This window comes from Phyllobates terribilis, unplaced genomic scaffold (genome assembly GCF_046119375.1).
Source record: "Phyllobates terribilis strain yellow unplaced genomic scaffold, ASM4611937v1 Scaffold_4__5_contigs__length_816908805, whole genome shotgun sequence".
In the NCBI taxonomy this organism is placed as follows: Eukaryota; Metazoa; Chordata; class Amphibia; order Anura; family Dendrobatidae; genus Phyllobates; species Phyllobates terribilis.
Window position 1 is genome coordinate 806,750,887 of NW_027362764.1, and position 12,471 is coordinate 806,763,357.

General features: G+C 44.3%; 1 long non-coding RNA gene across 1 annotated transcript in view; it reads left to right on the forward strand.

Annotated features, from left to right (window-relative positions):
- Positions 1–11,521, forward strand: part of LOC141264596 (uncharacterized) — a 39,035-nt gene extending 27,514 nt beyond the window's left edge. The window contains exon 3 of the long non-coding RNA XR_012319999.1: positions 11,372–11,521. This is a non-coding gene — a long non-coding RNA (uncharacterized lncRNA). The remainder of the gene's footprint in view (positions 1–11,371) is intronic.
- Positions 11,522–12,471: the final 950 nt, after the last annotated feature.

The window sequence follows — 12,471 nt, forward strand, 5'->3', positions numbered from 1 at the left end:
ACATGCAGTCACGTGCCGACTAGACATGTGTGGCCTCACTCAAATGAAAATGAATTAGGTGAGACCGGACACGTCTAGTCGGAATGTGGCCAGAAGTAATACAAATCTTATACTTGAGCTGACATGACCGTCCTCTTGCCACCGGCAAGGGAGAATCCTAAAAGTGTGCAGTGCATGCGCTGTGAGAATTCAGAAGTCTGCAGTCACATAGAGTCACATACAGTGACTGCAGACTTTCATTTCAAACCTGTACGAGCCCTTTAATTACAAAATGAAGCCCTGTAGCCAATCCTAACAGCGTGTAATATCCTCACTGTCAGGATTCATCAGTCATCACATGGATACCTCACTCACATGGGATTTTCAATCTTACGGTCACGTGACTACGAGCTTCTCTTCTGCTTCTCTCAGTTTTTCACTGAACATTGAGAGAATTAGAGAGAGCAGCTCGTCAGCAGGTGACTAAGGCCACGTTCTTACTATCAGTATTCGGTCAGTATTTTTTCTCAGGAGTGGGAGCCAAAACCAGGTGAGGAACAATCAGAGAAAACGTATAATAGAAACAAGTCACCAATTCTGCATTTATCACCCACTCCTGAGAACAAATACTGACCGAATACTGATAGTGGGGCTGTGGCCTAAGAGTGCAAATTGTATATGTGCTTGGGGGGTGGTGGGCGTCAAACTGAATTCTTGCCCTGGGTGCCGAAAAACCTCAATGTTTCTTGTTTGAGGTTGTTCCCTCAGGGTCTTTATACGGCTTTACATTCTCTGTCAAACCAACCATTGATCTGTTTTTCATCTATCTATCATCTATCTATTATCTATCTATCATCTATCTATTATCTATCTATTATCTATATCTATCATCTATCTATCATCTATCTATTATCTATCTATCATCTATCTATCATCTATCTATCATCTGTCTATTATCTATCTATTATCTATTATCTATCTATCATCTATCTATCATCTATCATCTATCTATTATCTATCTATTATCTATCATCTATCTATCATCTGTCTATTATCTATCTATTATCTATCATCTATCTATTATCTATCTATTATCTATCTATCATCTATTATCTGTCTATCATCTATCTATCATCTGTCTATTATCTATCATCTATCTTTCATCTATCTATTATCTATCTATCATCTATTATCTATCATCTATCTATTATCTATCTATTATCTATCATCTATCTATCATCTATCTATCTATCATCTATCTACTATCTATCTATTATCTATCTATCATCTATCTATTATCTATCTATCATCTATCTATCATCTATCTATCATCTATCTATCATCTGTCTATTATCTATCTATTATCTATCTATTATCTATCTATCATCTATCTATCATCTATCATCTATCTATCTATTATCTATTATCTATCTATCATCTATCTATCATCTATCTATTATCTATCATCTATCTATTATCTATCTATCCCACATCTATCTATTATCTATCTATTATCTATCTATCATCTATTATCTATGTACCTATCTATTATCTATCTATCCATCTATCTATTATCTATCTATTATCTATCTATCATCTATCTATTATCTATAATCTATCTATTATCTATCTATTATCTATCTATTATCTATCTATCATCTATCTATTATCTATCTATTATCTATTATCTATTATCTATCTATTATCTATCTATCATCTATCTATCATCTATCTATTATCTATCATCTATCTATCATCTATCTATTATCTATTATCTATCTATTATCTATCTATTATCTATCTATCATCTATCTATTATCTATTATCTATCTATTATCTATCTATTATCTATCTGTTATCTATCTGTTATCTATCTATTATCTATCCATCTATTATCTATCATCTATCTATTATCTATCTATTATCTATCTATTATCTATCCATCTATCATCTATCTATCTATCTATTATCTATCTATTATCTATCTATTATCTATCTATTATCTATCATCTATCTATTATCTATCTATTATCTATTATCTATCATCTATCTATTATCTTTCTATCTATCATCTATCTATCTATCATCTATTATCTATTATCTATCTTTCTATCTATCATCTATCTATCTATCATCTATTATCTATCATCTATCCATATATCTATCCATATATCTATCTATTATCTATTATCTATCTATCATCTATCTATCTATCATCTATCTATTATCTATCTATTATCTATCTATTATCTATCTATCTATTATCTATCTATCATCTATCTATTATCTATCTATTATCTATCATCTATCTATCATCTATCTATTATCTATCTATTATCTATCTATCATCTATCTATCATCTATCTATTATCTATCTATTATCTATCATCTATCTATCATCTATCTATTATCTATCTATTATCTATCTATCATCTATCTATCATCTATCTATTATCTATCTATTATCTATCTATCATCTATCTATCATCTATCTATTATCTATCTATTATCTATCTACAATAATTCAAAAACAAATAAATTCAAACTTTTAACCCCTTCTGTCCTGCACCTCAACCTTCCTTCGAGCAACTTGTTTAAGTCTATCATTTATCTATTATCTATTATTTATTTATCTATCTATTATATACATATACACACATGGTCAAAATTGTTGGTACCCCTCATTTAATGAAAGAAAAACCCACAATGGTCACAGAAATAACTTGAATCTGACAAAAGTAATAATAAATTAAAAATCTATGAAAATGAAGAAATGAAGGTCAGACATTGCTTTTCTGCTTCCACAGAATTTTTGAAAAAAATTAAACTCATGAAATCGGCCTGGACAGAAATGATGGTTCTCTTCTTCTTAACTTAATATTTTGTTGAAGAACCTTTTGAGGCGATCACTGCAATCAGACGATTCCTGTAACTGTCAATGAGACTTCTGCGCCTCTCGACAGGTATTTTGGCCGACTCCTCATGAGCAAACTGCTCCAGTTGTCTCGTGGTTGAAGGTTGCCTTTTCCATGTTTCAGCTCTTTCCAAAGATGCTCAATAGGATTTAGGTCAGGGCTCATAGAAGCCACTTCAGAATAGTCCAATGTTTCCTCTTAGCCATTCTTGGGTGTTTTTAGCTGTGTGTTTTGGGTCATTATTCTGTTGCAAGACCCATGACCTGCGGCTGAGACCAAGCTTTCTGACACCGGGCAGCATATTTCTCTCTAGAATCCCTTGATAGTCTTGAGATTTCATTGTACCCTGCACAGATTCAAGACACCATGTGCCAGATGCAGAAAAACAGCCCCAGAACATAACAGAGCCTCCACCATGTTTCACGGTAGGGACATTGTTCTTTTCTTGATATGCTTCATTTTTCTGTCTGTGAGCATAGAGCTGATGTGCCTTGCCAAAAACTTCCATTTTTGTCTCATCTGTCCATAGGACATTCTCCCAGAAGCTATCTATCTATCTATCTATCTATCTATCTATCTATCTATCTATCTATCTATCTATCTATCTATCTATCTACTATATATTATCTATCTATTATCTATCATCTATCTGTTTATTATCTATTTATCTATCTACCTACAGTATTTATCTATTAGTGATGAGCGAGCACTAACATGCTCAGGTGCTCGTTACTCGAGTTTAGCAAATTGTAATGCTCGACCCGAATAACGAGTATAATGTACAGCAAGTCAATGGGAAACTCAAGCATTTTTCCGGCGCCCCCCCCAGAGGTCTGGAGGGGGTATAAAAATTACTGAAATCGATTGAAACAGTGCTGAAATGACATGGAAACAGCATGGGAAAGACCCCTGGAAGCATCTCTGTCTCCCAGGTCACTGCTGTGAACAATGTTGATAGAGGTATTACGCCACTTTTACAGACTGACAATAAAACATACAAAATCGAAAAAAAATAAATAAATGGATTTTACTGGAAAAAAATGTTGAGGAACATTCTTTCCCGGGATATGACTTGTATATAAGTCAAATTAAATAAGAGAAAAATAAATGCTCCTCCACACCCTGGGCTGTGTTCACACATAGTGTTTTTGGACGTTCGCATTGCTTTCAACAGTGAAAAAAACATTCACTAGTAAATGAAATTTTAACATTTTACTACCTTATCTTCCCATGTGGTATGTGAGACATGATCAGACACATCCTGTTTAACTTATGAGGGAGAGACTCTGAAAGTCACAAAGTCGATTTTTTCAGGCCCATGAGGCGGCCCTCACTATTTGTAGAGGGCCATCAGGTGGCCCTTACTATTGTTAGAGGGCCAGCAGGTGGTCCTCACTATTGTAAGATAGCCATCAGGTGGCCCTCACTCAGGTGGGTTTCCATCCCAGACTTTTTTTTGTTTGGTTGCAGCAGCACAGACTATTATGCAATAATCCCTCACTAGAAGCGTGTAATACACTATCTCTACTGCAACAGCTCACCATACACGAATTGCAGATAAGAGAGGTAATCTATATATATATAATCGTCTTATCCCGTCTGTCTGTCTGTCTTTCTGTCTGTCTGTCCTGGAAATCCCGCGTCGCTCATTGGTCCGGCAGCGGCCAATCAGCGCCGCGGGATTTCTGAAAAAAGATGGCGGGCGTTAGCGGCTTATCTGCAGGACGGAGCTCAGCGGCGATGCAGCCGGGAGATGACCGGCGCGAGGCGCTCATCTCCCGGCCGGTACCAGCAGAAGGACCTCGACTGCCGGACCCATCTGCGGGACGGAGATGCAGCCGGGAGATGAGCGGCACAGAGGCTCATCTCCCGGCCGGTAGCAGCGGAAGGACCCCGACCGCCGGCGCCGCTGACCTCCATGCGGAAGGGAGGACCGGGGAGCGGCGCTGCGGGTCGGGATACTTCTGCTGCGAGCGCCCGTTCATGTCCCGGGTTCTCGCAGCGGAAGTAGCCGCACAGGCAGCGCCGCTCCCCGGTCCTCACCAAGACGATTCGATGATTGGTCGCGGTCTTCGGACCCGACCAATCACTGATCTTACCGCAAAAGTTAAACACCGCTGTGCTGATTGGTCGCGGACGCTGCCCGCGACCAATCACCGATTTGGGAGCCACATTTAAATATCGGCCGCGACCAATCACCGATCTTGGCTCCACATTTAAACACCACTGTGCTGATTGGTCGCCGACGCCGGGCACGACCAATCACCGATTTTGGCGCCACATTTAAATTGCGTCCGCGACCACTCAGCACAGCGGTGTTTAAATGTGGAGCCAAGATCGGTGATTAGTCGCGGCCGATATTTAAATTTGGCACCCAAATCGGTGATTGGTCGCGGGCAGCGTCCGCGACCAATCAGCACAGTAGTGTTTAACTTTTGCGGCAAGATCAGTGATTGGTCACGGGCCAAGACCGCGACCAATCACCGATTTGTGCGGCACATTTAAATAGCGGCCGCGACCAATTGGATGTCAGCGCCGCTCCCCGGTCCTCCCTTCACACCCTAGGCGCATGGATGTCAGCGCCGCTGCCTGTGCGGATACTTCCGCTGCGAGAACCCGGGACATGAGCGGGCGCTCGCAGCAGAAGTATCCCGACCTGCAGCGCCGCTCCCCGGTCCTCCCTTGACACGCTAGCCGTTGATGTCCCCACAGTACCCGCATGGTGTTACAAAGATCCGGACATTTGTGTTAAAAATCGCTGATTGGTCGCTGGCGCTGCCCCGGCCAATCACCGATTTGGCCGCCACATTGAAATATCGGCCGCAACCAATCACTGATCTTGCCGCAAAAGTTAAAAACTACTGTGCTGATTGGTAGCGGACGCTGCCCGATTTGGGCGCCAAATTTAAATATCGGCCGCAACCAATCACCGATCTTGGCTCCACATTTAAACACCACTGTACTGATTGGTCGCGGATGCTATTTAAATGTGGCGCTAAAATCGGTGATTGGTCGCGGCCGATATTTAAATTTGGCGCCCAAATCGGTGATTGGTCGCGGGCAGCGCCAGCGACCAATCAGCGATTTTTAACACAAATGTCCGGATCTTTGTAACACCATGCGGGTACTGTGGGGACATCAGCGGCTAGCGTGTCAAGGGAGGAGCGGGGAGCGGCGCTGCGGGTCAGGATACTTCTGCTGCGAGCAGTCGCTCATGTCCCGGCTTCTCGCAGCGGAAGTATCCGCACAGGCAGCGGCGCTCCCCGGTCCTCACCAATACGATTCGCTGATTGGTCGCGCTCTCCGCCCGCGACCAATCAGTGATCTTGGCGCTAAAGTTAAACACCGCTCTGCTGATTGGTCGCGGCCGCTGCCCGCGACCAATCACCGATTTGGGCGCCACATTTAAATAGCGGCCGCGACCAATCACCCATCTTGCCGCCACATTTAAACACTGCTGTGCTGATTGGTCGCGGACGCCAGCCGCGACCAATCAGCGAGCTTGGCGCCAAATTTAAACAACGCTCTGCTGATTGGTCGCGGACGCCAGACGTGACCAATCAGCGAGATTGGCGCCAAATTTAAACAACGCTCTACCGCGAACAATGACAGCCACGAACAATCAGCAGTATTGGTGCAAAATTTAAACCCCGCTCTGCTGATTGGTCCCGACCGCTGGGCGTGACCAATCAGCGATTTTGGCGCCAAATGTAAACCCCGCTCTGCTGATTGGTCGCGGTCGCCGGCCGCAACCAATCAGCAGTATTTGCTCCAAATTTAAACCTCACTCTGCTGATTAGTCGCAACCACCGGCCGTGACCAATCAGTGATATTGGCGCCATATTTAAACACCGCTCTGCTCATTGGTCGCGGTTACCGGTCACGAATAACCAGCATTATTGGCGACAAATTTAAACACCGCTCTGCTGATTGGTCGCGGCCGTGACCAATCACCATTATTGCCGCCAAATTTAAATAACGCTCTGCTGATTGGTCGCGACCGCCGGCTGCAAACAATCAGCATTATTGGCGCCAAATTTAAACCCCGCTCTGCTGATTAGTCGCGACCGCCGGCCGTGACCAATCTGCGATATAGGCACCAAATTTTAACACCGCTTTGCTGATTGGTCGCGGTGGCCGGCCTTGACCAATCAGCGATTTTGGCGCAAAATGTAAACACCGCTCTGCTGCTTGCGCCTGGTCGGCCGCATACCTATTCTAGAATACCCGATGCGTTAGAATCGGGCCACCATCTAGTATTGTATAATATAGAGTAGATTTGAATCGGCCCTGAAAAGAGATTTTTCTTTTGCATGTGGCAGCACCAAACTGTGGAGGAACGCAAGCAACTCTGCCTGCTTTGATGAATTTCTGAGTACAGATCACCGTAAAAATTATGAATCTGTCAATGAGTGTTTCTAAAAAAGCAATTAAGTTATGGACAGTGGAAGACATGAATGTGACCAGAATGAACACTCATTTCCAGCAGATGATACCTAGCACCTGTCCCTATACGGTGGATGGTGGAGGAGGAAATGGAGAAGGAAGAGGACGACAGAAAAAAGACGAAATCCCATGTTTGGGTGTAAAGGGGTGCATAGGAATAGAAAAAAACTGAAAAAACAAACAAACATTGGATTTGAGTTTATGTTACGCTGCTATCATTCGGTGGTGTTGAGAAGTCTGGGCCAATCCAGCCCTTGTTCATTTTGATAAGAGTCAGCCTGTCAGCATTGTCAGTTGACAGGCGGATGCGCCTATCAGTTATAATACCCCCGCTGGCACTAAAAACCCGCTCTGACAAAACGCTAGCGGCCGGGCAGGCCAGGACCTCCAAGGCATAGAGAGACAGTTCATGCCATGTGTCTAGTTTGGATACCCAATAGTTGTAAGGCCCAGAGGAATCACAGAGGGCGCTGTTATGGTCGGCGAAATACTCCTTCAGCATCTTCCAAAACTTTTCCCTCCTTGTCAGAGTACCCCGTGCATCAGGTCCTGGGCGGCGGAGGGTCTGATAAAACTGTCCCAGACCTTTGATAGTGTACCCCTGCCTCTGCTGCATATAGTGTGTGTCTCCCTCGTTTCTACTCCTTGATTGTCCAAGGAACTGTGACCTCTGCCGCCAGCGTTGTCAGATGGGAATTTTTTTTAATAAATCTTCAACAACAGCCTTCTGGTACTGCAACATTTTCATAGACACCTCCGCCACAGGAAGGAGAGATGGAAAGTTATCCTTGCAGTATGGGTCTAGAAGGGTGACCAACCAGTAATTAGTGTTGATCAAAATGCATACAACGCGAGGTTCACAGGAAAGGCAGCAGAACATAAACTCAGCCATGTGTGCCAAACTGACAACAGCCCACACTTCCCTGTCCCCACCAAGAGAACTGTCCATGTCCTCCTCCTCATCTTTCCTCTCCTCCTCGTCTTCAGGTCATCCACGGTAAACAGACGGGATAAAGGTGGTGTGGGTATTACCGTCTGTAGCGCAGACAACCAGCTCCTGTTCCTCCTCCTCCTCCTCATTATCACCCAATCAGCATTGAGAAGATGAGATGAGGCTGGGCTGTGTAGCCTCACCCTATATAGTTTCTTGTACCATCTCACCGTGCTCCGCCTGCAACGCCTCCTTTTTAATTGTTAGCACCGAGCTTTTCAGTAGACAGAGAAGCGGGGTGGTTACGCTGATTATGGTGTCATTGTCGCTCACCATCTTGGTCGAGTCCTCAAAGTTTTGGAGAACCGCACAGATGTCAGGAATCCATGCCCACTCATCAGCTCTTATGTGTAGAGGCTGACCGGAATACCAACGGGCATGTTGTAGTTGGTATTCAACTACTGCCCGTTGAGTTCAAAAGCATGGTGACATCACATACCAGTCAGTGAGCTGGAAGTTGCAAATGCTGCTGAAGCACTTCCAGAGTGGTGACAGCTGTAGCTGACTGGCAGAAATGGGCACACACATAGCGTACTATCACAAGTAGCTCAGGCAGATCTCAGTAGGTTTTGTGAAATCGCTAAACCACTAAGTTGAGCACGTTGTCCAGGCATGGTACATGTGCAAGGTTGCCAAGCTTCAGAGTTGCCACCAGGATATGGCCATTGTCACACATGACCATTTTTGGGTGTAGGTTCAGGGGTGAGAGCCACAGATCAGTCTGGTCTGTTAGATCTTTCAAAAACTCTGCAGCGGTGTGCGGTTTGTCACCTAAACAGATTAGCTTCAGCAGAGCCTGTTGCCACTTGGCCAAGGCAATGCTGCAGTGCTTTCTGCTTGCGACTGATGTTGATGATTCGGAGACGGAGGCTGAGAAGGAGGAGGTGCTGGAACTGCTGTAGAAGGTGGGGTCAATCCTGATTGAACCAGGGTCCACAATCTGCGGTGTCGGTAGCACGTGTTCCTGCCCAGGTTCCGACTGGGCCCTAGCTTCCAGAATATTCACTCAGTGTGCTGCCAGGGAAATGTAGCGTCCCTGGCCACAAGCACTTGTCCACGAGTCAGTGGTTAAGTGGACCTTCCCAGTAACAGCGTTGGTCAGGGCACATCTGATGTTATGGGACACGTGCTTGTGCAAGGCGGGGATGGCACACCGGGAGAAATAGTGTTGGCTGGGGATCGAGTACCGAGGGATGGCTGCAGCCATGACATTGTGGAAAGCTTCTGTCTCTACAAGGTTAAATGGCAACATTTAAAGTGCAAGCAGTCTGGAAATGTGGCAGTTTAGTAGTGTGGCCTGTGGGGCGTTGGCTGCGTATTTGCGCTTGCTTTCCATGGACTGGAGTAGGGACAACTGAACACTGTGCTGGGACAAGGACATGGACATGGTTGCTGACAGTGGTTGCAAGTGTGCAATGACAGGTGCAGGGTGGGAGGCATCTATGCCTGCGTCATGGACAGTGGATTGGCGGACTCGTAGAACAGGGGAAGAGGCAGTGGTTTCACCCACAGACACTGTTTCTGGACCCTGACTTTTGACCCACCTAGTCGGGTGCTTTGCTGTCATGTGCCTGAGCATGCTGGTGGTGGTCAGGCTGGTAGTTGTGCCACCCCTCTTGATGCTGGCATGACAGATGTTGCAAATGGACTTTTTTGGGTTAATTGGACAGTCTTTAAAAAAGCGCCAGACTCGGAAAGACGTAACCCTTGGACTGGTAACTTCCCACGTGCTGGTGTTCAGCGGAACAGTTTCCTGCCTTGTGTCTCTGGCCACCCCACTGCCTCTTCCTGCCTGTTGTGGTGCTGCGGATCCTTCCCCCTCTGTGCTGCTGTCCTCACTCTGCATGTCACCTTCCCAGGTTGGGTCAGTGACTTCATAATCCACTACTTGCGTCTTCCACTTCCACACCCTGGTCCTCCTCCTGACTTGCTGACTTAACAACATCACTTGTTGGCAATTGTGTCTCATCATCATCCACCTCTTGCGATAGTAATTGCAGTTTTCCACCGTCGCCTTCTTGTGAGTGTGGCTGTTCAAATATGTGGACATTGCTACCTGCGATCTCCTCATGTCCCACTTGAAACGGGCAGGGCAAGAGGCCAGAATCTAAAAATGTAAATGTGAACAGCTCTTTGAAGTGTCCAACCGTGGGATCACTTGTCTCTGGGCACTCTACATGGAGGGAGGAAGGAGGATCAGGGTGAGGATTATGTGGTCCAGAATCACAGCAACTGAGACTGGACCATGTGGAAGACAGGGTGGTGCTGGCAAACTGACTGGAAGCATTATCTGCTATCCAACCAACAACCTTTTCACACTGGTCTGGCTTCAAGAGTGGTGTTTTGTGCCCTACTAAAATGTGCGACAGGAAGATAGGTCGAGATGATGTGTGTGTTTGTCGTGCACCTGCAGCAGACACAGTTTCACCTTGCCCACGGCCTCGGCCTCTGCGCTCACTATCAAGATATCACTTCCCCATCCCTTGCAATGTGCCTTGCCAATTTTAAATAACGTATATTTCCCTGCTTCAAAAAATTTGCAGGATTATTATCGCAGTAAAATTTGCCCACCTCAGATGGACTTGTTACACTGCAGTAGCAATATAGCGGCGCTATTGGTTACCTGCAAAGTCTGGATGTATGTTTTCAATGCACAACTGGTGTAGTTTAAATGGTGTATAATATTCTGCTGCTTCAAAAAATGTGCAGGATTATTATCGCAGAAAAATTTGCCCATCTCAGATGGACTTGTTACACTGCAGTAGCAATATAGCGATGCTATAGGTTACCGGCCAAGTCTGGATGTATGTTTTCAACGCACAACTGCCGCAGTTTAAATGGTGTATAATATTTTGAGGCTGAGAAAACTTTGCAGTATTTGTATCTCAGCAAATTTAACACACCTCAGATGGACTTTTTTTTTACTGCTTGCACTATATAGCGATGCTATTCCAATTAACCAAGTCTGGCTGTATGCTTTTAACACACAACTTCAGCAGTATAAATGGCATCTAATATCTCTTTTCACAACAATTTGCAGGATTAACAGCAAAAAGAATATTATTATCCCTGAGAAGAGCTATTGATATGAGTTCCAGCAGCAGAAAGGAAATGAAAGGAACCCTATCCTGTCTCCACAATCTCTCCCTAACTATTAATATTGATTAGAATTAGCCCTAAGAAGGACTGTTGTTGCAGATGAAAGAAATAAAATTGGTGTTGAATCACTGTCTATCCGCAGCTAAAACTATGTCCCTCGTTCTGCAGCACCTCTCCCTACACTGCCTGCTTCCGGGGTAGACTGTGACGAGCATGGCGGCGCCCGGTCTTATATAGACCCGATGACGCTGTGTGGCCAGCCAATCACTGTAATGCCACAACCAACATGGCTACGGCATTACTGTGACTGGCAGGCGATCCCCCAATGTTTATTAGTTGTCTAAAAAGTGTCAAACATGTGGGGCAGGGACTCGAGCTTCCTCCCGAACTTTCAAAAAATACTTGCCGAGTAAAGAGTTTCTCGAACACACTGATGCTCGAACGAGTCACAAGTAGTGGCGAACATGCTCGCTCATCACTATCTATCTATCTATCTATCTATCTATCTAGTATTTATCTATTATCTATCATCTATCTATTTCTCAGCTATCTACGGTATCTATCTATCATCTATTATCTATCTGTTATCTATCTATCATCTGTCTATCTTATCTACACTACCGTTGAAAAGTTTGGGGTCACCCAGACAATTTTGTGTTTTCCATACTTTCATTCATCAAATGAGTTGCAAAATGAATAGAAAATATCGTCCAGACATTGACAAGGTTAGAAATAATGATTTTTATTAGAAAGAATAATTTTCTCCTTCACACTTTGCTTTGGTCACAGAATGCTCCTTTGCAGCACTTCCAGCATTGCTGACCTTTTTCTAGCTGTTAATTTGCTGAGGTTTCTTGAGACATTTCCCCCATGCTTCCTGAAGCCCCTCCACAAGTTGGATTGGCTTGATGGGCACTTTTTGCGTACCATACGGTCAAGCTGCTCCCACAACAGCTCAATGGGGCTGTGATCTGGTGACTGCGCTCTCCACTCCATTACAGATAGAATACCAGCTGCCTGCTTCTTCCCTATATAGTTCAT